The sequence below is a fragment of the Mastigoproctus giganteus genome, chromosome 6 (assembly GCF_048544385.1).
Source record: "Mastigoproctus giganteus isolate SK-2022 chromosome 6, ASM4854438v1, whole genome shotgun sequence".
In the NCBI taxonomy this organism is placed as follows: domain Eukaryota; kingdom Metazoa; phylum Arthropoda; class Arachnida; order Uropygi; family Thelyphonidae; genus Mastigoproctus; species Mastigoproctus giganteus.
In genome coordinates this window covers 45563436-45589130 of record NC_143580.1, presented here as the reverse complement: position 1 = coordinate 45589130, position 25695 = coordinate 45563436, and the positions used below count along the sequence as shown (strand labels likewise).

General features: G+C 37.6%; 1 protein-coding gene across 7 annotated transcripts in view; it reads right to left on the bottom strand.

Annotated features, from left to right (window-relative positions):
* Window positions 1–25695, bottom strand: part of LOC150084219 (MAGUK scaffold protein DLG1-like) — an 855099-nt gene that overhangs the window by 692625 nt on the left and 136779 nt on the right. The window lies entirely within an intron of this gene.

Sequence of the window (25695 nt, the reverse complement as noted above, 5' to 3'; positions counted from 1 at the left end):
AACACAAGGGTTATATTCCGTCGACGTATTGTCTGAATTCTCAGAACCTAACCTAATACACGTGCTGATTATTGGGGGAACCACTGACCTCGCTATCCGAAGGGAGATGAAATCCCACGCTCCCTTAGAAACCCTACTCTTCCCATTAAACCAGAAAACTGGAAATGAGAGATATACCTTCGGAAGATATGCATGCCTTCCCCATTGGAGGGGAGGTGGGGAGAGTATATCTTATAAGTCAAAATGAAAGGGGGAGGGGGAAGCTACTAAAACTAAAATCATGCGCACGAATTTCAGCATTACTGAAGAGCAACGCTGGGTTGAACTAGTGCGTAGTGGTGCTAGCTATAGACAGGATCCCAGAATTCGATGTTTCAGAGCAAGCCGAAATTATCTTAAAACGCTCTGAACTCTGTTATAAAATACCGCCATTATATATTTAAAACAATTTTTCGCAATTACTTGCTATTTTTAAAAAATGTCCTTGTAAAACTAAAATACTTGCAATACATTTATAAATAACAAACCTACAAGGGGGATCAAAACGATTTGTATTCACCCAGTGATTTTTGTGATACAAAGTTTTTTTTTTTTTTTGTTTGTTTGTTTGTTTGATACCTTGAAATCTCTATAGCAACTACACAATTTTCAGTTTCGCTCTGACAATTTTTTTTATTACTTTCTTTGCAGTGCTAAATGAAGTGTCACAATGAATAAAGTGGAATACAGATCAATGATTTGGTTCCTCTTTCTGCAAGGAAAAACAAACAAACGAAGAAATGGCCGCTGATTATGGTGAAGAGTGCTCAGTTGACAGTGTTGTTGCACAGTGGTAGAAAAGATTCAAATGTGGAAGAACCTCAGTGCATGATGAAGAAACCACAGAATTCTGTAACAGAAGAGTATTGCAAAAACTGAGGCATTAATCCTGGAAGATCGCTATTATCATCAAAAAACTAGCTGCAGAGAACATCCATCAACAACTGCATATGAGTGAAGTTTCTGCTAGATGGGTTCCCATACTTTTGACCCATTACCACGAGAAGGAAAGGGCACAATGTGCACATGTAATGTTGCTGATGTGCCAGAAAAGGCATGAGAAGTTTTTTCCACGGCTAATCACCAGGGATGACACTTGAATCCATCACTGCGATCCCAAAACTAAACAGATGTAAAAAAAAACTGTAGCACGCAGAATCACCCACCACTCCAAAAAGGCAAGGTGATGCTGTCAGTTTTTTGGAGTAAACATGTGATACTAACAGATTACAAACGGGCCGCACTGTGATGTCAAAGTATTATTCCAACCCCCTCATGAAGCTACGTGCTGCTATAAAAGAAAAAAGACGTGGAAAACTGCCAAAAAGGTGTGCGACTGCTCCACGATAATGCCCCTGCACATTCCTCTTATGCTGCACTGAGGTATACCCAAGAATGTGGGTTTGAAATATTGCCGCATTCTGCTTATTTCCCCGGCTTGCATCTTCGGACTTCTTCCTCTTTTCTGCCATGAAGTTCTTGCTTCGTGGAAAACACTTTGCTGCTGATAATGAGGTGATTTCTGCTTCCTAGTCATGCTTTGAAAGACAGAGGACTTCTACAAAACTGGCTTAGGGAAGTGTATTAAAAGGTGAAAAATGTGTCATTTTGTATGGTGGCTACGTTTAAAAAATATATAATACACGGTGTTTATTTCAACCTTCTATCACAACTACTTCTGGGTGAATACAAACCTTTTTGAACCCCCCCCTCCCTTCGTAGACTTAAGGCTAACATGTAAGAGCCGTAGCATTTATGGTCTGATGATGGGGTTCTGCGAGAATCCTGAAACATCGTGTACTAACAATTTAGTGTAGAAATTGAGCAGCTTGTTTTCTATATAAGTTTAATAAAAACTTATTTTAAAAATTTCACGTGGTATGACAGTATCATAGATTCATTATTATTATTATTATATAATTTACGAAAATGGCATGAATTCTGATTGGGGGAGAAAAAAAAAAACATAAGACATAAATAAGCAAATACAAACCTAGTAAAATGTTTATTTATATATTTTTTTTTAATATTTTTTTTTTTTTTTTTTTTTATGAAAACCCCAAACACAAAAAGTATCAAAACCTATAGTACTTAGTACCGTGCATGGGTTGAAGGAGAAGTATGGGGGGAGGAGGATGCCGGAAACTTTGCTCTAGAGACTAAACATGGGTTTCACCACTTCAAGCCTCCAATAAGCAAAGTTGTGGTATTTCACCGGTTGATGAAAGTCATCTACCGTGTCTGCTTATACTTATTTTACTACTGTTATTAATTTTTACCTTTTTAAACTGCATAACATTTTTTTTTATAAATGTTCATAGCTCCGTAACCGGTCAGAATCGGACATATCTGTGAATGAAAAATCCGCACATCTCACATTTTCGAAGGAAAAGTGTGGTAAATGATGATCGAATCTTCACCGATATGGGACCAATTCCTAGGGTAAATATGCAAAAGAATCAGGACATGAATAAGGAACTTGGGATAAAAACCATTTTTCTATATTACTTCTGTGACCTGAAAAATAAATTTTATGCTATACTTTGGAATCTTTAGAACAAACCAGAACTTTCTTGTTCAATATTTATTACTGTGTTAACTCCGCCGTACTTTATGCATTGTAGGTCCGGACAACGGAATGAAGACAAAAGAGAGAAAATGGAAGTGAAAAAAGAATATTATTGATACTATCGAAGAAAAGCGTTTAACATGGTATGGACATGTAAAACGGATGCAAGAAACCAGATATCCAAAGGCTATCCTGGAATGGATTACCTCCAGGAAAAAAGAGAATAGGAAGACCTAAGAGGGCATGGATAGATGGAGTACAGGAATGTATGACAGCCCGAGGTTTAACTGACCAAGACACCTTGAACCGCACTTTGGGGAGGGAAAAAATTTCTACCAAAAAAATAACTTGTAGACTGAGGAAACCCATTATAAATGGAAACACTCCTCTTGAAGGAGTGTCTGGACATTCTTACCCCCCCCCCCAATACCTACCAAAAGCGTGGGTTGGATGATAAAAAGTCTAAATCGGCGTTTAAATAACCCTCCCATGATATCGAAATCAATTCTGTTTGACACACTTGGCATTACACCATGGAAATAAACTGTCATCTCTTGGAATTTAAACACACTGCAGCAAATAAGCACCCAAACGATGAGTAACATGTGTAGTGAAAAAATATTGTTTCAACCCAACAAAAGAAGATACGAATAACTTTAGAAGCAGACTTGCAAACTTCAGATCATCATCATCATCAGCCATTTTCAATCCACTGCAGGATTAAGGCCTCTCCAGCAACTTTCCAGTTCCTTCTGTTTTGAGCACTGGCCATCCATTTACTACTCAAAAACTCATGAATTTCATCTATCCATCTCCGCCTTTGTCTTCCAGGTTTTCTTCTAGCTCCTCTTGGGTACCATTCTGTTATTTTCTTAGTCCATCTGTCATCATGTCGTCGAGCTATGTGTCCTGCCCAAGACCATTTTAGTTCTTTAGTTTTGATAAGAATGTCCTTTACTTGAGTTTGCTGCCTAATCCATGTGTTTCTCTTCTTATCTAACAGTCTGATTCCCAATATAATTCGTTCCATTCTTCGCTGTGTAGTTCTTAGCTTCTCTTCCATTCTTTTGGTGAGTGCCCAAGTTTCACTTCCATAAGTCATGGTGGGGAGTATACATTGATTCATTATTTTACGTTTCAGACAAACTGGGATATTGCTCTTCAGTATGTGACTATATTTCCTGAATGCTATCCATCCAAAATTTATTCTTCTCTTGACTTCCAGCCATTTATCATTATTACAGCTAATAACTTGTCCCAGATAAGTATATGACTCCACCTTTTCAATTACTGCTCGTTCAATCATTATTTCCCTTTCCGTGGCATACTTGTTCATCAATACTTTTGTTTTAGCCATATTCATCTTTAGTCCAAAATCCTTACTAACTGTGCATAACTGATTAAGATTTTCCTCTAATTCTTTGGGATCGTGGCTTATGACCACAATGTCATCTGCAAATCGTAAATGGTTTAGGTACTCTCCGTTCACACTGACTCCTTTCTGCGACCAGTCTAATCTTCTGAAAGCTTCCTCAAGGGCAGCAGTAAACAGCTTCGGAGATATTGTGTCTCCTTGTCGAACTCCTTTCTCGATTTTAAATTTGCTACTGTCTTTGTCTAGTCTAATAAAGGATGTAGCACTCTCATATATTTTCTTCAAAATCATAATATATGGAGTATTTATGCCTTGTCTTTCCAGTGCCCGAAACATTGCCTTATGCTGTATGGAGTCAAATGCCTTTTCATAATCCACAAATGCCAGGCATAATGGTGTTTTATACTCATTTGCTTTCTCCATTAGCTGTGATATTACATGAAGGTGATCCATAGTTGAGAATCCTGTCCTAAAGCCAGCTTGCTCTTTCGGTTGATTCTCATCAAGTATTCTTTCTAATCTGTTAGTAATGACCCTTGTGAACAACTTGTAGATATGGGATAACAAGCTAATTGTTCTATAATTTCCAATTTCTGATTTATCTCCTTTCTTATGCAGCAAAACTATGATTGCATTATTCCACTGCTTAGGCATCACACCTTTTCTAATGCACTTTGTGAAGAGCCTTGCCAGTTTTTGTATTATGTCTCTTCCTCCCAATTTTAACAACTCTACAGTAATTTCATCTTCCCCCGGGGCTTTCCGATTCTTCATTTTCTTCAATGCATGTTCTACCTCATCAGGAAGAATATCGGGTATGTCGTATGTGTTGTTACTTTGCAATCCATCTTCCCCACTGCTGGTATCATTCCCTCGCTCCTTGTATAATTCTCTATAGTAGTCTTCTGCTATTTGAATTATGCCTTCTCTGCTGTTTATAAGTACACCATCGTTATTCTTCAGTTTCAGTATCATGTCTTTCTGTATTACTGCTCATGGCTGCTGATTTAAATCCTTTGTTTTCCCTTAATGCTTGTTCTACTTTTCTTGTGTTAAATCTTCTTATGTCCTCTCTGAGTCTCTTTCTAATGGCTTTGCATAACTCAGTATACTCAATTTTCTCCCTGTCAGTGTTTTTCTTGCTCTTCATTTGTCGTCTTTGGTTCATCATGACAAGTGTTTCTTGACTAATTTTTTCTTCTTTGGATTTCTGTTTCCCTATAGGTTTCTTGGGCTTTATCACTTTCAGAAAGTTGTAATATTCCTCGTCGATATCTTGGTCCTGAGCAGTCTGCAGAAGCTCAAACTTGTTCTTAAGTTCCAGTACATACTGCTTTTTCTCCTCCTCTGTTATTTCAAAGACCTTTGTATTATTTACTCGAGTCAGTTTTTTCCTTTCCTTTCCTACATCTATATCAAGTACATCTTACCGTTCTGTGATCACTTCCAACATTTACCTTATTCAGGACGGTAACATCATTCACAATATATCTTCTGTTAGTGAGGATGAAGTCAATTTCATTAGTTGTTAATCCATTTGGACTCTTCCATGTCCACTTTCTGTTCACCTTTTTCTTAAAAAAAAGTGTTCATTACTGACATTCCTTGAGATTCTGCAAATTCCACAAGTCTTTCACCTCTTTTATTTCTTTCACCAATTCCAAAATTTCCTATAGTTCCTCTTTCTGCACTGTTTTGCCTTTTTCCAACCTTAGCATTGAAGTCCCCCATAATAATAGTGTAGTGGGTTTTCTGCTCATCTAGAAGACTCTCCATTTCAGTGTACATTTCTTCAACCTCTTCATCATCATGGCTCGATGTTGGTGCATAAATCGAATTTAATATTCTCAAGGAACGTACTGGAATACTGTAACGTTCTTCAAATTGATCTCGAAAGTTTTTGTTCTGTTACAAAATATAAGTTCTCGAAATTACAGAAAGCCTACACTTCAACTATCGGCTACCTGATGAAGGGCAAGTACAGCTCAGATTGCCTTTTGCATCAGTGACAATACAATTTAGATCTTGAGAATCGGTTGGGTGGACTCCTTGGATGACGCTTGCTTTCTCTACAGTTGAAATGAGCTATGTTAATTTTAAAAGAAGACGTTTATCGTGTAACAACTTGTGTAATAAGTTAATATGTATTAAGTGTTAACTATGGAAAATATTTTAAGATATTCTAATTAACCGATATTACTGTTAGAACGTACAAACACCCTGCTGCACATTTGCCGTCAAAGGTTGTTATCGTTATTTGGTGTTTAGGAGCATTAGCAACTAAGGCCATATTGCTCCGGGAATATGCGGTGGTCAGATTCCCTGACCTTTCCGCATCCTCCGTATTTGGTGGTCACGGGCTCGAACCTCGGTTCGAGCCCGTGAAGAAGCGAGAAGCGTGTGCTACGCACTGCTGCTCCTGCCCACTTGGCTACGGAGGCGCCCGCTGTCAAGGGTGAAAATCATCTATTAAACTGATAAATAAATCAACGTCTTTTTATGACTTATTTAAAACCCTAGAATGGAAGTTGTGGGGCACGAAACAACAAGAATTTAAATAATTCATGGCAACAAAACAAATTAAAAGACACGGCAGATCACATTACATCTGAATTTGCATCTTTCACTATAACGATAAGGTTTAGTTAACTCATACCATGGTTACAAGCCATTAATCATGTGGAACCATTTAACTTTATTCAAATGTTGCTTTAATCTTGAGTAGAGATATAGTTAGCAAAAACGCTTCTCTAATGAAGTAACTCACTTCTGAGAGTCTGCTTATTTAAATTATCATGCGAAAGAATCAAAAGTAAAAAAGATAGAAAAACACAAGGGCTGGGAAACATTAAAGAGACATTATTTGCCTGAAATGAATTTTATCAAGCGCGTCACTCTAAAGCACTCGAAATGGCGCATAAAACGAAAAGTATACACAAAGGAGAGTTAAAAATTTAAGCATGGAGACAAGGAGAATTAAAACTTTAACATGGAGTTTTCTTGTCACTGTGTTCGAGTTTTAATTCTCCTTGCCTATGCTTTACGCTCTATTTCGAGTTGACGGGCTTTGTTAAAATACATTTCAGGAAAATAATGTATTTTTAATGTTTCCCAGCCGTTGTCTTTCTACCTGATTTATTTCTGAAACTTTCACATGAGAATAAACAGCCTATCAAAGGGGAGTACTTAATAAAAGAAGCTTTCTTTGATAGGAGAGTTAGCATACTTGTCTTCCAGGACACACAACAGCACCTAACGCAATATGTCATATACAGCACACAACACTTTTCTGGCATTTACAGTAGTACTGTATTCCTTCACAGCGAACATACGGCGCAGATGTGGGAAACCACAGGTGGCGCCTGACCCTAATACTATGCACACTATGTCCGTCCGCATGTAATAACTCAAACTCACTCAATTTTCATAAAAATTTTACATTTGGCTATTTCAGAAAAATTTTTCAATCCATCCCAAATTTCATTAATAAAATCTGACCAGCAAATATTTCTTCGTCCTTCCGCATCTATTAACTCTATTCGTGGTAGACGGCTTTTTATGAAAAATTTTATCGAGATCTTTCAGAACGATTTCTCGGAATTTTAAAAGAATCTGTCAAAGATTTGCCTACCGAAATTTTATTAAAATTCGTCCAATAGAAATCCGCCAATTCTTATTTTTTAATTTTTATTAATTCCCCCCTACCGTGTGTGTGTGTGTGTGTGTGTGTGTATATATATATATATATATATATATATATATACACACACACACACACACACACACGGTGGGGGGGGATTAATAAAAATTATATATATATATATATATATATACACACACACACACACACACGGTGGGGGGGGATTAATAAAAATTAAAAAATAAGAATTGGCGGATTTCTATTGGACGAATTTTAATATATATATATATATATATAGGCAAGAGCTTATACCGTATATTGCAGCTGAAGCACTAGATATTATGTTTGATGCCGTGCACTGATTGGAGGAAAGAATGGGCGTTACAGTGGATGCGTAGAAACGCCTTCAGTACCTGCATTAAAAGTCATGCTTTTATATATCATACCTTGTATAGTCACCAGAGCTAAGTTCCGGTCAACCCTCTTCCATCAATCAGTAAGACTAATGATATTTGAGGTTATGGTGAACATCAAGGCGAGATCCAAACTTCCTTACATTTCGAGGGTACAGCTCTAAAACGGTGTTCGTAGGCCGGCTGCTAGTTAGTACACCGGACCGAACCTATTCTTAACTCTTTAGGAGGCTTCCGGATGTTATTTGTTGTTATTTGGTTTTTAGGAGCATTAGCAACTAAGGCCATATTGCTCCGGGATATGCGGTGGTCATTCCCTGAATGACCTTTCCGCATCCTCCGTATTTGGTGGTGACGGGCTCGAACCCCGGTCTAATCAAGAAGCGTGTGCTACGCACTGCTGCTCCTTCCCACCTGGCTACGGAGGCGCCGGAGGCTTCCGGATCAGCTAGTATCAGAATTGTCAAATTAATAGAGTAAGCTTATCTGCGAAAAGATCTAAGCCTCCCAAACACTTCCTAGTTCATTTCGCAAATTTACGTGGTCTCGATTCTAATCTCAACGATGTCCATTTCCACTTGCAGTCTGCCAAACCACATATAATCTTGCTACCTCTACTCTGCCAGATAGTGACTGGAGGGAGTCCGAGTAGTGTGTATGGGGTGGGGAGGCATTGTCGAGGCCACATTATGTCAAGGATCTGGGTATATTCTTACCATGTGTACGCCATATCCAAAAATTTCATTACTTCATACAGCATGTCTGTCCCCCCCCCACTTTTTCTTACTATTGAATAAACCATGAATTGTCAAATTAATAGAGTAAGCTTATCTGCGAAAAGATCTAAACCTCCCAAACACTTCCTAGTTCATTTCACAAATATACGTGGTCTCGATTCTAATCTCAACGATGTCCATTTCCACTTGCAGTCTGCCAAACCCCATGTACTTTCTCTAACAGAATCTCAGTTATCGATTGATTCAACTACTGCTCATCTCAGTTGCCCAAATTATTCGCTGTATGATTCCTTTCGCCTCAAAGGTGGTACTTCTGCATATGTCCGTTCCGGTATTCCCTGTCAGAGACTTGGTAATTTAGAATCTCCTCTCTTCGATCTTCTCTGTCTTAAAATCTCTCTACCTCATTGTGTCCAATTCACCTGTTGTCTCTACCGTTCTCCCAACTCCACTAATCGCTTTGCTAACTCTATTTGCAAATTGACTTTCTCCAGTCCAACTTTCCTAACTTTGAGCTAATTTTCCTCGGTGATTTTAATGTTCACAACCTCAGCTGGCTATTGAATTTTTTTTCTAGTGACATCGACCTAGCTGGTCGAGATGCTGAGGCTTTTGCAATTACTAATGACCTTGCACAGATTGTTCATTTACCTACAAGAATAACGGACAATCCTAAACATACAGCCAACACGCTTGATCTTTATCCCACAAACAATCCTTCTAAGTACACGGTCGAAGTGAGTGGTCCTTTAGGCACTTCAGATCACAACTTGGTAATTGTCTCTTCTCCAAAGAAGCCTTTATCTCATGGCTATTCCCAACCTCGTGTTGTTTGCCATTACAAGAATGCAAAATGGGATGACCTGCAAGATTTCTTTTCTTGTTTTCCTTGGTTGGATTACTGTTCAAAACTACTGATGTCAACATTTGCTCATATCGTGTCAGTGAAATTATTCTTGTAGAAATCGAATCCTTTATTCTAAACTCCACTTTAAAATCTCGGCCTTTATCTAAACTTTGATTTTCCAATAAATGTGCTAAGACTGTGCAAGAGAAGAACGTTGAATATCGTAATTGGCGTGTTTCCAATTTTTCAGTTTCATTTTCTGTCTACAAGAAAGCTCGTAACAATTGTAAAGCAGTTATTAATCAGTCCAAACTAGATTTTGAACAGGCTAAGAGTAGAAAACTTTTTCTCGCCCTAACGGTAGCCGAGCATTCTGGTATCTTTACAAAGCTATTGGCCGCACCTTTCGCCCATCTCTGCTCCCACCTCTGTTAAAACCAGATGGTTCTGTTGTCACTTCACTCATGTATTAATAATCTTAGTAAAACACCGCCCACCATTCCCAACACACTCCATTCAATGCCTCCTGTGATCTTCTGTCAAAAGGATGTCAGAAGGATTTTAACGAATCTTGATGCTAAGAAAGCTCCAGGTCCTGATGGTATTTCTCCACTTGTTCTCAAAACCTGTGCTCCTAAACTTACTCCTGTTCTTTGCAGCCTTTTTTCACTTTCTTATTCCAATGTGTTTTTCCTTCTGCTTGGAAATTTGCTTATATTCAGTTCCTAAAAAGGATGACAAATCCCTCCCATCCAATTATCGTCCCATTGCAATTACTTCTACTCTTTCTAAAGTAATGGAGAAATCAATTAACTGCCAACTCTTAAACTAACTAGAAACCTTCCGTCTGACCAACGATCGTCAGTATGGATTCCGTCAGTGTCGATCCACTGGCGATAGTCTGGATTATGTTACGATTTATGGACAAACTAAATGGAAAAGTTCGGTGAAACACAAGCAGTTGCTCTTGACATCTCAAAGGCTTTCGATCGTGTTTGGCATAAAGGACTTCTAAACAAGCTTCCTTATGGTTTTCCAACTGTTTTTTGTAATTGGTTATCCAGTTTTCTCTCTAATCACTCACTGAGAGTGATGGTAGATGGCTCTGTCTTCTAACTTGTCCACTAATACTGGTGTCCCCCAAGGTTCAGTTCTTTCCCCCACTCTTTTCCTATTGTATATTAATGACCTTCTTCCATTGACTGTAAATCCTATCCATAGTTTTGCTGATGATAGCACATTGCATTCCACTTTCCATTTTGAGAAACCTTGCTCTGCTCAATCAGCTTCAGCTTCTAGAATATCCGCAACCAACTCCTTAAATGCCGATATCCAGGTAATTCTCCAGTGGGGCAAAGACAACTTAGTTGATTTCAATCCTTCCAAAACTCAGTCTTCTCTTATATCTGAAACTACATCTTGTCTTATATCTGAAACTACATCTTGTCTTATATCTAGTACTACACTTAGGGTGGTAGAAAATGAAAAGACCTGGGAGTAATTGTGCAGTCAGATATGAAGTTTTCTGAACAATGCAGACAGGCTTCAAGAGCAGGTCATGGAATTTTGTCAAATATATACATGAATTTTGCTAGCAGGGAAAAGGAGGTGATTGTCCCTCTGTATTAGGCAATGGTCAGGCCATGACTTGAGTACTGCGTACAGGTCTGGAGGTCTCATTTTAGGAAGGATGTAGATTTGCTTGAGCGTGTACAGAGAAGGGCAACAAGATTGGTGAGGGGAATGAAGGGTTCCTCTTATCATTAGCAGCTTAAGTTCTGCAAATTGCAGCGGATGGAGACTAAGCACCTGCGAGGTGCGTATAAGGCCTTGAATGGGCTGAGCACGCTGAATTCTGATGGGATTCTTCCACTTGTTCAGATTACGAATCTAAGGGAGCATAAATTCAAATTGAGGAAAGACAGCTGTAGAATATATGTGCGGAAATTTATCTTTAGTCAGCGGGCGGTTAATTGCTGGAACAAACTTCCATCTGTCGTTGTGGAAATTGATAGGTTAAATAATTTTAAGTAGGAACTGAACAAACATTTAGAGGGAATGGTTGTGTAATTTTTTTTTTTTTTTTTTTTTGGTTGATGCTACATAAGCTCATACGCTTGCTTTCTTGCATCACATGCCACCGATTACTATTACTATCTCGCAAAGAGGGTTCTTCTGCTCCTGTGCTTATATTTGGTGACACTCCGATTTCTAGGCAAAATGATATATCTCTTTTGGAGATTACCCTGAATTCTAATCTCTCTTTTCACAAGCACATTACAAATATTGCATCTAAAAAACTTGGTTTTCTCTTTCGCTTTCAGCGTTACTTTTCTTCCAAGCAGCTGTTCACGCTGTACAAATCGCAAATCCTCTCTATCATGGAATATGGTTCCTACATCTGGGGAGGTGCCCCCAAAACCTCAGCGCAGATGTGGGAAACCACAGGTGGCGCCTGACCCTAATACTATGCACACTATGCCCCCAAAACCTCAGCGCAGATGTGGGAAACCATAGGTGGCGCCTGACCCTAATACTATGCACATTGTGCCCTCAAAACCTCTCTCAGGCTTCTAGATTCCATTCAGAAGAGGGCAGTTAGGTTAATTAATGATTCCTCTCTAACAGGGTCTCTCCACTCGCTGTCTCATATACGTACTGTTTCTACTGCATGGCTTTTCTACAGATACTTCCATGCTCACTGTTCTTCTGAATTGGCTTCTATAATTCCTGCTCTCTCTTTCAAAACAGTCCGAACACGTACCGCCACCAGCCAACATCCATTTACTGTCCAACTTCAAACTCACAGAACCAACTTTTCATCTTCCTCGTTTATTCATTCAACTACCGGTTTCTGGAACAACCTTCCTTCGTACGTATTTCCTGAAAATTAGTCTACAGAAGTCTAATGTCAACAAATACCTTCTTTCGTCTTCTCAACCTCCAAACCCAAGCACAGTACTAAGTACTATAGGTTCTAATACCTCTCGTGTTTGGGGTTTTCATAAAAAAAAAAAACATTACTGTTCTACTATTTGCTAACGCGCCTGAAACGTGACGTACCACATACATTAATCAACTTGTTAAATATCTTTTCACCACTGCAAGTACAGTAACTAGATGGCTACGGGGCTATAAGCGTAACATTCGATCCTGAATATATTTCAAGCAAGTGCAATATACTCTTAACCTTCACATCTCTTTTAGCCAACACATCATCAAATCCGCTTCTAATTTTATTTGCTTTCTAGCTGTATTCCTCGATTCTTTTAAAACGTTCATTGTTAAGGCAACGTACAAGTTAGTGCAAACGCATCATATTAGTACGCAACTAAACTCTGAATTAGCACAAATGTGCAGAGGCGGCATCATTTAAGTTATATCTCATATTGTGAATACCTTCACAACGAGTTGCCATGATATTGCACTACTTCGAATAAGTAACGCTTCACCAAAGAAGACTGTTGTTACTTATTCTCAGCAGATACCAGAACCCAGACGGCACCGTTTCAGGGCTATTTGGCCCTTCTTCGGTGGGTGGGTAGGTACCCTAGTGATGGGTGGTGGTGGTATCCACTGAGAATAAGTAACAACAGTGTTCTCCTTTGGTGAAGCATTACTTAATCGAAGTAGTGCACTATCATGGCAACTCGTCGTGAAGGTATTCACAATATGAGATATAACTTAAATGATGCCGCCTTTGCACATTTGTGCTAATTCAGAGTTTAGCTGCGTACTAATATGGTGAGTTTGCACTAACTTGTACGTTGTCTAAATCTCTAGCAGCCTGAGGCTAAAGCCCTTAACACATTTCAGTCATTGTTAAGGATAAAAACAGATAATCTACTTAATTCTTCGGTAATACTAACTTGATGCAACTTAAATCGAAAACTGGCGTGAAGCAAACACCACTCATGTTCATAAAGAAGCTGAAAACTGCCTATTTCAAGGATCGCATTCGCTATATAAAAAAAAAGAAAAAAAAAAAAAAAAAAGAAAGAAAATATGAACAGTTATTCGCAGTCTCCCCTCCCCAGCTTTCATTGTTTAGTCTTTACAACAACCTGTTCATTCATTAAATTCATTCAATTCCTAATTTATTTTCTTCGGTGCTTTCATATAGCATTCAATGGAATGCACTTGACTCGTGGAATGTAAATCAAGCGTCAGACTCGGTAGTATAACGTGTATTCCATAATTTATTACATTGAAATAAAATTAGATAATGTATCAGTTGGAATAAAAAAAAATAATAATAATAACGAAAGAACTGTGAAACAAAGATTAGCATCTGATTTTTTTTTTTTTTTTTTTTTTTATTGCGTTTATAGTTACAAGTATGAATATTTTTACATTAAAAGATCTCTCACAGAGGTTTTTGAAAAAAAAAAAAATCTTTCAAGCGCAACGATTAATTATAGAGAAACTGAAATAAATTATAAAGAAAATGCTTATAAAATACTAATATGAAGAAATGCATCTGTGGGGAAGGGTGATAATTCAAGGACGAATCCATCTTTATTACAATATTTTTGTATGGAAAATGACTCCCGCGACAATATCTGGAAACGCATTAAGCACGTAACTCTAGAAACAACTGTATTTAAAGGACGAGAATAAATTCTATTTTATCTGATAAAATAAGATACAAAATTTGGCCTGTAACTATAACTATTACATCAAATCTTTAGTTTCATAATCTTACCGTTTTTCAAAATTTAAATCACAATCAATAAATGGAACTTCTAACCATCCCACCCGTTCCCATTACTTCGGGAAGACGGACTGTTAACGCCGTCGCACAACACTTAGTAAAACCCTTCATATGTGCTATTAATCTCATTATTTTGACTACAAACAAACTTTGTAGTGAGAAAAGTAAATAACAGGCGGCTCAAGGTCACTCAGACTTTTTTCACTCACTCCATAGTGTGATAATGGAGTGGAGTAGGCCTCATAAATGACATTAAGTCGCTTGTTATTTTTCCCTTACTACATACTGTACAGTTGGGGAGACGCGATGTAATCTGATAAGCATTCTTTCCATTTTTGAACAAATGGATAAACATCTTTTTACTTCATGTACAAACCAAGACAAAGTTCCTTCTTGTACACAGCATTTTCGGATGAATATAAATATCTAAAATGAGTATTTAATTAGGACATTATTTCCCTAAACTATCATTTGGTATTAACTCAAAGACATCAATCTTCATGCACCCTGTTTCGACTTAGCTGTGATTCACTCACAAGGTACCAATCCACGGAAGGATGAAAAAAAGATAACACGAAGCAACAATACATAATTATTCAATGATTGATATTCTTTTTTTTTTTTTTTTTTTTTTGGTAGTTGTTGGCGCATCGGCTTCTGTGGCCATAGTGCACCACCCAAAGTTTTTGCAGTACTTTGATCCAAGCCCGAGGCGGGATTCGAACCCGCGACCTTTGGGTTGCCAGGCAGGCACTTTACCCACCTGGCTAGCCCGGTCGGCGATTGATATTCTGAAGGGCAATGTGCCAACCTGCATCGAAATGACAAACTAATGTTTTGTTTATCGGGGGATTGTATGAATACCCCCCCCCACAAAAAAAAAAGAATAAAACGTAAATCTGAAATCGAATTTGGAATATCACTGTTTCCACAATTTCCTACAGGAAAATATTCACGGCCACAAAGGAACAAACTCAGTCTGGCGTAGATATTATGCATTCTCCTGAGATCCACTACTTAGTATTTCAGCCGTATTATAATTTCCTGTTCGTTAAGAGTCGACTTAAACACGCTTGGGAATTTACTGATGCTGATAACATACTTGGAATTTTCGAGTGAGCTGAGCAATCTAGTAATACTGTGGTATTCATCAACTATGCCAATTAACATTTCTCATTTGGGCCACCACACGCCATTACATATCCAAAAGGTAGCATGTTCCACCTTTCCTTTTCGGGAGGAATATATTTACACGTCACATTATCGCATGACAACAATTTACAAATAGGATATTCTTTTTATCCACCAGAAGCTTTTACAACTTTAAAATTTTCAAGCACTTTTAATTATACATTAAGCCAGCAGTTGCCGAAATTTTTGTTGAGGTGAAACCTTCACCGGTTATATATAATACAATTTCCACTGAGCCCTAGTAATTATATTTTATATTCAGCAGAATCCCAACAGACAATTACCGAGGTTCCACTGGAGGTAAAATAAATTTAATTGTCAAATCGTTCCGATGTAAAAATTAAAGAATTTAACAATGGCATCTTTACATTTCCATAATTTTTAATTTAAAAATCCTATTAAATTACTTTCTGCCCTGTAAATTTTAGTGTAAAATACTTCATAAAAATATAATATGGCCAATCGAAACCAGTCAAACTCACGGAGAAATCACAGATTCCGATTATAATCTTTACTCGTATATCCCAACGTACCTCAATGGACTTCAATATAAATTAAGTCCTATGCGTTTCCCCCACCTGAAGGTACTATCCAGATGATCTTTGAATTTCCCCAAACTGTCAGCCTCTACCACCCATGTAGGCAACTTATTCCAGTGATTTATAACTCGCTGGCAAAAATAAAACTTTCTGCAGTCCAATCTAAACATTCCCTCCCCTCCCCCCATAACTTGAATTTATGTCCCCTAGTTCTAGCATCATTTATAATCTTGAAAATTTCGTCCTCATTCATTTTACTGATGCCTCTCAGAGCCTTAAACACCTCAATCAAATCTCCTCTAAGGTGTCTAATTTCCAAACTCTGCAACCAAGAGGGTGGAATAAAAGGGGCAGAGAACAGAGAGGGGGGCAATAATTGAAGCACTCGCCTGATTTGAAAGGGGGAACATAAGGGGACCCCTGGTACAAGGACGCCCATCCTGGTCCAGAGGGTGGGAGTTGAAAGTGGGTGGTGGGGTGAGCCACCACACAAAAGGGACAGGGGAAGGAGAATCAAGTGGTAGCAATAAAAGAACATAGGGAAAGAGTTTCTTATGGTGGACAGACTGATGGTTTCACAGCCATCAGTCTGTCCAGTGAAGAGGCTAAGATAAAACATGCAATTAATAATAACTTCCATTCACTCAACATTCACACAATTTTACTTTTTATAGTTTTTTCTTACACTTTCTATTTTCTTTTATATATTAGATTAGATATCAATAAGCGTTTCGACAGTGTCTTTTACGTAGAAAAGATTTGACTTACTTCGTCCTACCTCTACACGTAGAAAAGCATGCGCAAGGGGTGGTAAGCAAAGCAAGCAAGCAGGGGGCGAAGCCCCCTAGTTATTATTATTAACAAAAATAAACTTTCCAAATATTCTTCTGGTTTGGTATTTTTGTGCATATCAATAATAAATTAGCTTTAAATCTGATTTAAAAATTCTACAAGGCGATTCAAAATTCGCATAATCAAAATATCACTAGTCAAAATGTATTAATTCTTTTATCATTTTGTATAGTTAAATAATTATAATAAATATTTAAAAAATGAGTATGGCTTCACATACGATTTTAAACAGAAGTACTGATCGACTATAAAAGCATGTTCAGACAAAGAATATGCCGTGATGGCTTCGTAAAGAACAAACTGTTATGGATGAATTTAAGTGTAACCTTCTAACCACTCTTCTATGTGGTTAGAAGGTTACACTTAAATGTTCCCACAGGCGTGGTTTTGTAAGAATTGCATTTTACCAAAATGAGAAAAATTAGCTTTTTCATCTTGTTTGCGCGAATTTTGATTCAATTGGCCGAAAATCGAGGGGACTGACGTGTTTAGATTTCTCTAATTTATTATTATAATATTATATTAAAACATTAGTGAAAAATACAATCTTTTGAAATGTGAAGAATAAACATTTTCTTATCAACTTTATGTACATTTTGTTATGCAAATACACAATATGTACAAGTACCCAACAATTACAGTACTGGTGTTCGTGAACCCTTGGGGACCCGCAGAGATATTCTCGGGAGAACGCGAAGAATTGCTTAACAAGACCCCCGAAGAATTGCTTGGTGGTTTGCGAAAAATTTTAAAAGTTAAAATGGAAAACCTTATGTTACTAAAAGTTTGAGAACCACTGGTTTATAAGAAAGTATTTTTATATTGTAAACCAGTTTTTAAGAACACAAATTACTTTTATTAGCTATCAGCCACGTCTATCAGTGAAAATCGGAATGTAACTGTGTACAAAACTATGCAGCAGCAACCGAGTTTTAATTAAAAACTACTGCTACATTTTTATAATATATATATATATATATATATATATACAGGCAACCCCCATATAACACGGTACTTCTACAATACGGTTTCGCTCTAACACGATTTATCAAGTGCGGCAATGCTCGCACAACACGATACTTATATGACACGGTTAGACAATTGTGGCAAACCTCGCATAACATTGTATTTTTGAGCTTTTGTGCGGGGAAAAACTCTTATGTTGGATGTAATTTTTCAATATTTCCATTCTTTTTTGTGAATCCCCGCTTTTGGCTCGCTAATCGTTATGCAAAAAAAATTCTTGGGTAATCCGAGTGTTAGGTTCTGTGCTATTGAACTTGTGCTTGTTGAAAAATCTAGATTTCAAAGTTTTATTACTATTGGATAACGTTCCAGACCATCCAATAGTAATAATAAGTCATCCAAACGTTGAAGTAATGTTCCTACCACCTAGTACAACTTATATCTACCTTTGAAACTCATTACATCAGAAAGTCGTTACAATGGATTTTGGAAAAAATTGATTCCGAATTGAATTGATGGAAAATTGAGGTGATGGAGGCATGGAAACATTTTTCAATTCAATTGTGGACTGTATCGGAATCATAGTTTTATCGCTGAAAGAAGTAAAACCGTCAACATTAAATACGTGTTGTAAAAATGTATGGCCAGAGTCAGTTCATTCAGGAAACATGGTCGAACCGACAGAAAACAGAATCCATGCGATAGTAGAACTTGCTAAGTCGGCAGTAGGGTAAGGTTTTGATGATATGACTACTGAAGCCCTCGTAGGTAGCACACTTGGTAAAATCGCCGTCATCATCACACCAGGTGGAAAAGACCTAAGTTCGAATCCCATCAATGACGGGAGGAATTTTTATGAGTCTTTTTCACAACGTGGCGGAGTTATTCGGTCTCAGGCAAGGGTAGCATGGTTTTTTTTCTCCCAGAAACGCGGGTTTTTCGTCCAGAAAAATAGAAAAACGACCTCAGAAACACTTGCAATTTGAACACACAGAGCAACATAGCCTTAGTTGTCGATGCTCCTAAAAAAAAAAAAAATTATTACTGAAGACGTTCAAGAATTATTTACTGGTAGAAAAAGAGGCTGGCGAAGCGTATTTGATGGAAATGCATTGGAGGAAAATCAAATCAATTCAGAGGATGATAGCGCAGCTGAAAATTCTGAACTTTCAAATTTTACACTAAAAAGTATACGGAAAGGCATAAAGTTAGCCGAGCAATTAGAATCTTATTTTTTGAATTCAGATTCTTCGACTGAAAGGAGCCCAAAGTTCAAAGGGAAGCTTCAAAAATGCTTAAGTCTATACAATGAAATTACAAATATCTATCAAGCAAAAGCAAACAAACCCAGATTAATGATTTTTTAAAGAGAGCAGAAGATATACACGAAATCTAGAATGATGTATTTTTGTCAGTTTTGTTAACATTTTGTTAATGAAATGGTGTATTTTTGCTTGGAACGTAATCCCCCTTTTGTACTGGTTCTTAATCCCGTATAACACGGTTTTGCACTATACGAGATTTTATAGGAACCTAACTACCGTGTTATACGAGGACTACCTGTATAGTATCACACAAACACTGTGATATTCTTTTTTCAGCTTACTTTTGGTAAGCAGTAAGGAAAAGAGACGCTATCGCTGAGCTAAAGGAAGCCTATAAACTGAAGAACAAACATAATGAGGCGAAAAAATGGAAACAAAATTATCAAAAATCAAATATTTGCATCTGAGGGTTTTAACTGCGAAAAACATTTTGAATTCCCCCTTTTAGATCTTGTTAATTACAAAAGTTCAGATTAATAAAAATTTGTTTTAAAAAAGCCATGCAAAAGGGCGTATTTATCAACTCTTATTATTTTCTTCCTTTCTCGTGCTCTGTCAAGCAGACATGAAAATTTCTATAGAAAATGGATCAGTGCACCAGCGACCAAATATGACAGATATAACCCAATCACTCAGGCTGATTGCAGCGGAATTAGGTTTAATTATAAAGCTCCAAGGTTTCGTGAACTGCCATTAGAAGCAGATACGGCTAGTTACAATGTCTGGAATTGCCGACTATTTATTTTGGATTCCCAAGAGTAATTACTTGTCCACCTTCTCTGATGAATACACTAAATTATTAAACAAGTTTCACAAAACTTACAGAATGGCTAAAAAGGAGCAAAGTACATAATTTCTTTCTTAAAAAAAAAATAATAAAATATAATGTGTATTGAAAATTTTAGCTTCAACACAATTAAAACTGGGGTTTTTTTTTTTTTGGTTTTTTTTAGGTTTGAAAAAAAAAAAAAAAAAAAAAGAAGCATTTTCAGGTAAAATAAAAATAGCTTTAATCAAGAGTAATATGTATTCAGAATCCATATGTTTCGAAAATGCTACAGTCTTCTGTCAAACTATTGAAATAAAAAATAACAACAAAACTCCCACCTGAAAGGATCTTAGACACACACTGTCTCAATTATAAATTCAAAAGATGAGTTTGATTCACTTAATGTAAATTTAATTATAGAATACACTATATAGATTTCTATTTAGATTGTATTATTTTAAATCTATTTAAAATTTTAGATTTCTATACCGTATTTCTTTGTAAACACTCCCTCTATTGATTCCACTGAAAACGATCAATTTTAGCTGTAAGTATCTTTGAACTGGATAGTACAATATATAAAACTTTACAGAAATCTCCACCAAGCACATCTACTTTGCCGTCGAAGAAAGGGGGAAAAAAAAAAAAAAAAAAACGATTTTCAGTATGGGATTCTAAGCTAACTATTAAGAGCCACTCAACGCTTTCTGATGTCAGGCTTGTACCGCAAAAAATTCGAGATTTAGTCAACTAAATTTACTAAAGCTGAACGTACAGAGAATGGGTTGCCGTATATATTATGGTAAAAGTAGTCTGCGCATTATTAATACAGTCCGAAAATTATCAGGTTTTCTGTCCAAAGCACAGAAAAACTGATAAATTCGTTATCTTCCAGCTGAACTAAGCTAATTCTAATAATTCAAAAAAAAAAAAAAAAAAAGCTGGGTACAGTGTCGCCAATGCTTTGCTTCTGGAGTATTTCTCCTCATCCCCTTTCTGAGACGAAAGGGAGGGGGGGAACGTTGTTAATCTAGACTAGCGATCGCCAACTTTTTTTTTTTTTTTTAACTGACAGAACACTATTTGCATTCGAAATTTCTTGCAACACACCCTAAAACCAAATTTTGTTTCCTCATTAACCGTTCAGTGACATGATTATTTGTTTAAAAATGGCGGGGGGGATAAAACTAAATTCTTTAAGTTTGCAACATATTTAACAAGATTTTTCAATTATACAGGAGCGAGTCAAACGAAAAAGATCAACTTCTTTACCGTTGGTATGGATGTAAATTTAAGGATTCACACTAATATTCTGCTGAATAACAAGGAATGCTGGCCGCCCAGTATACGCGGAGAGTGATGGCTAGCAGAGGAAACAGTATAGCGTTCACAGTGAGCGTGCGTTGAAAGCCAGTTAATTCAGTGTTATTCAATTTCTTACAGGAAAAAGACATCTCTCCAACAGAAATTTCCATCACATAGAAAATGTGCAAGTTGACATCACGCCGATGAATATACGAACGAGCAAATCGCTACCGTTAAAAGAGAAGTCGCTGAGAAATTATCCCCACCCAGGACAAGTTCACAGTTGTCACATACGAAAATGTCGTAGCACGCAGCATCATAAGAGCGAACATGTGCACGGAGTTGATGTGGCAGGGAAGCTGAATATCAGCCATGGATTTGCTCATACCACCATGTTTCTGAAAGACTGAAAAATGATTTGGCAGGACGTCGAGTCCCCGCAGCCGATAAAATGAAGGAGGTCATCAAACAATAATACCAACAGCAACCAAAAGACTTATCGAGCAGAGCATAAAAAAATTAGTGTAGACGGGATTTAACGCAGTTTTTGTACATTACGGCGACGCCTAAATGGTAGTTAACAGGCCTAATCTGTTCCCCTAGGAAGCAATTGTGAGGTCCAAGAATATTTAAGCGTTATAGCTCAAATATTCCTCGTTATTCTATAAAATCTTCTCACTGGCCGATTCCACACCAACTGCAGCTATAATTCAGTAACATGGAGATCCTACAAGTATAAATACGGTTTCTAGTATCTTGTCAGGCATTACAGGTATCAATAATGAACTACATTACATTAGCAATATAACATTTATCAACGTAAATCGCACAAAAAAAAAGTTGCTTAAGATGTATAATACAATACTGATGTGTAATAAAAATGCAGAAATATGAAATCCTAACAATATATTCCTATTTGAAGTGATAGTTCATCTGGCAATCCTCCACGTGTGTTTGGCAAGCAACCGGATTTCCCACGCTCTCACCTTTGTAACGTGTCTTTGAACATATACGCTAAGCATGAGGGGGGGGGGGGGGTGACTGATTTACCTGACAGCTAAAAGTGATATCTAAAGGGATACCGAGATGAGAAAGGTGAGACGACTGTTTCTAAAGGATGCACCTATTAACGAACAACGGCATTTTTTTCGTTTTTTGCATCCTTCCCATGTCACATTATGTCTGATTCCTCCCCTCCCCCAACTCTAGAAAGAGCCGTTACAGCTGCCATTACCCTCGCGTAAATGATGGGTATCTATCATTTACGAAGGATAACCTCTAAGCACTACATGCAACTGGATTGATCATGTAAATCTATTAAAGGTTATCAGTATCGTTCGTGAATGTTTCTCCATCATTTTGCACTCGAATACGAAACGGTCTTGATGAAGAAACGAGTTTGTGATATTAATCAGAATTAAATACATTAATTTTTATTACTCGCTTATGTAATTTAATAATCGTCTTTATCGCCTAGCCGCGCATTTAGGCCACTCACTGATGTCGCACAGCCGTAGATCTTAATAAGAGTATCATAATCAGATTAGCAACAAGAAGAGTGGATCTGCACATTGTAAATATTGAATGCTGTATCTGTTTCGCGATAATAAAAAAAAAAAAAATATATATATATATATATATATATATATATACGTGATCAAATCCAACTTATGGCGGTTGATCGGTTTGTCCACCCCCCCCAACTCCACTCTCATTTCCAATTATTTTGAGGGGAAAAAAGAAGGCAATGATAATAAATGACAAGTATAAATTAGAAACGTTATCACTAAAAACGGGGGGAAAAAATTTTTATACGTATTTATGAGGCTGTTCAATAAAAAATGATCACAATTTTTCAAGAACAACCATACTGCTTGCTATTTCTGGCTCAGCTGGGGAATTTAAGACCAAAACCAAGATGCATCACAAAGCAACTTTTTTTTTTTTTTTAATGAAAACCAAAAATACAAACGGTATCAAAACCTATAGTAGTTAGTACCGTGCATGAGTCGATGGTGAAGTATGGGGGCGGGGGAAAGGTACCGGAAACTTTTCTCTAGACACTAAACATGGGTTTCACCACTTCAAGCCTCCAATAAGCAAAGTGGTGGTATTGCACCAGTTGATGAGAGTCATCTACCACCTAGTACTGCGCAGTTCACTTGTTCCTACGGTGTGACCCTGGCGGTCGGTCAAGTTTATGCCTCTTACGTTGCGCCTACGTGATAATGGACGTGACACACGAGGAACAGTATGATGCTCTCAAATTTTTTTCCGCCTTAAGAAAACACCAGCTGAAGCATATGAAATGTTAAGAGGCTTATGGTGAATCTACGCTTCCACATAGCAGCTCGCAGTGGTTTAGAATGTTTAAAGATGGACGTGATTCAATCATCTACAAGTTGTTCACAAGGGTCATTACTAACAGATTAGAAAGAATACTTGATGAGAATCAACCGAAAGAGCAAGCTGGCTTTAGGACAGGATTCTCAACTATGGATCACCTTCATGTAATATCACAGGTAATGGAGAAAGCAAATGAATAAAAAACACCATTATGCATGGCATTTGTGGATTATGAAAAGGCATTTGACTCCATACAGCATAAGGCAATGTTTCGGGCACTGGAAAGACAAGGCATTGATACCCCATATATTATGATTTTGAAGAAAATATACGAGAGTGCTACCTCCTTTATTAGACTAGACAAAGACAGTAGGAAACTTAAAATTGAGAAAGGAGTTCGACAAGGGGAGACAATATCTCTGAAGCTGTTTACTGCTGCCCTTGAGGAAGCTTTCAGAAGATTAGACTGGTCGCAGAAAGGAGTCAATGTGAACGGAGAGTACCTAAACCATTTACGATTTGCAGATGACATTGTGGTCATAAGCCATGATCCCAAAGAATTAGAGGAAAATCTTAATCAGTTATGCACAGCTAGTAAGGATTTTGGACTAAAGATGAATATGGCTAAAACAAAAGTAATGATTAACAAGTATGCCACAGAAACGAAAATAATGATTGAAGGAGCAGTAATTGAAAAGGTGGAGTCATATACTTATCTGGGACAAGTTATTAGCTGTAATAATGATAAATGGCTGCAAGTCAAGAGAAGAATAAATTTTGGATGGATAGCATTCAGGAAATATAGTCACATACTGAAGAGCAATATCCCAGTTTGTCTGAAAAGTAAAATAATGAACCAATGTATACTCCCCACCATGACTTATGGAAGTGAAACTTGGGCACTCACCAAAAGAATGGAAGAGAAGCTGAGAACTACACAGCGAAGAATGGAACGAATCATATTGGGAATCAGACTGTTAGATAAGAAGAGAAACACATGGATTAGGCAACAAACTCAAGTAAAGGACATTCTTATCAAAACTAAAGAACTAAAATGGTCTTGGGCAGGACACATAGCTTGAAGACATGATGATAGATGGACTAAGAAAATAACAGAATGGTATCCAAGAGGAGCTAGAAGAAAACCTGGAAGACAAAGGCGGAGATGGATAGATGAAATTCATGAGTTTGTGGGTAGTAAATGGATGTCCAGTGCTCAAAAACAGAAGGAACTGGAAAGTTGCTGGAGAGGCCTTCATCCTGCAGTGGATTGAAAATGGCTGATGATGATGATGTGATTCAATCATAAAAATCGGCGATCCTGAAGCTCCAACCACTTCTATCACCACAGAAGCCATAAACACTGCTTCTGTAATCCTGAGAGAATATCGTCGTATAACAATAAGGCAACTTTCTCAACAGAGATGTTGAGAAAATCAGTAGGAAGCACGCACGGTATTCACCATGATATGTGTTTACGCAAGCTGTGTTCCAAGACCACTCACACCTCAGCAACAGCTAGCTGACACGAAGGTTTTGTCAGGAGCTGCACACACACAGTGTCATAGCGTTTGGGTGGGGGCGCCTCCAGTGGTTCCCCACATCTGCACCGTTTACTCTGTGTGGTGATACAGTACCCTGTAAAAGCCAGAGGTGTGAGTTGTGTAAAGTGTGTTTAGGTCTGGCGGCACCAGAGGTTTCTCCCATCTCCGCATAGTATACATTGTCGTGTGTTACAGTACACTGTAAACGTCAGAGATTTAAAAGCGAATGGATATTGTTAAGTGTAGTGTGGTGTACCGTTGCTCATTTAGCCATTGGACCCCTATTGGGGCCCACCGTTGCCCACACCTGGCTCCGTGGAGGCAGACAAGGTACACCAGTATTTTAAGTACTCTGGCAGGTTATGCCACCTAGTTTCCTGAGATTTCAGTGGCTAGGACCTTAAAAAAATAAAAAAAAACGCGGTAGGATTGAGCGCTGAAAGGGTTAGAGGTCGAGAGGAATACTTGTACAATGGAATTTGAAAATTTTAAATTTAGACTGTGTAGGGGTTACGCTGTGAAAA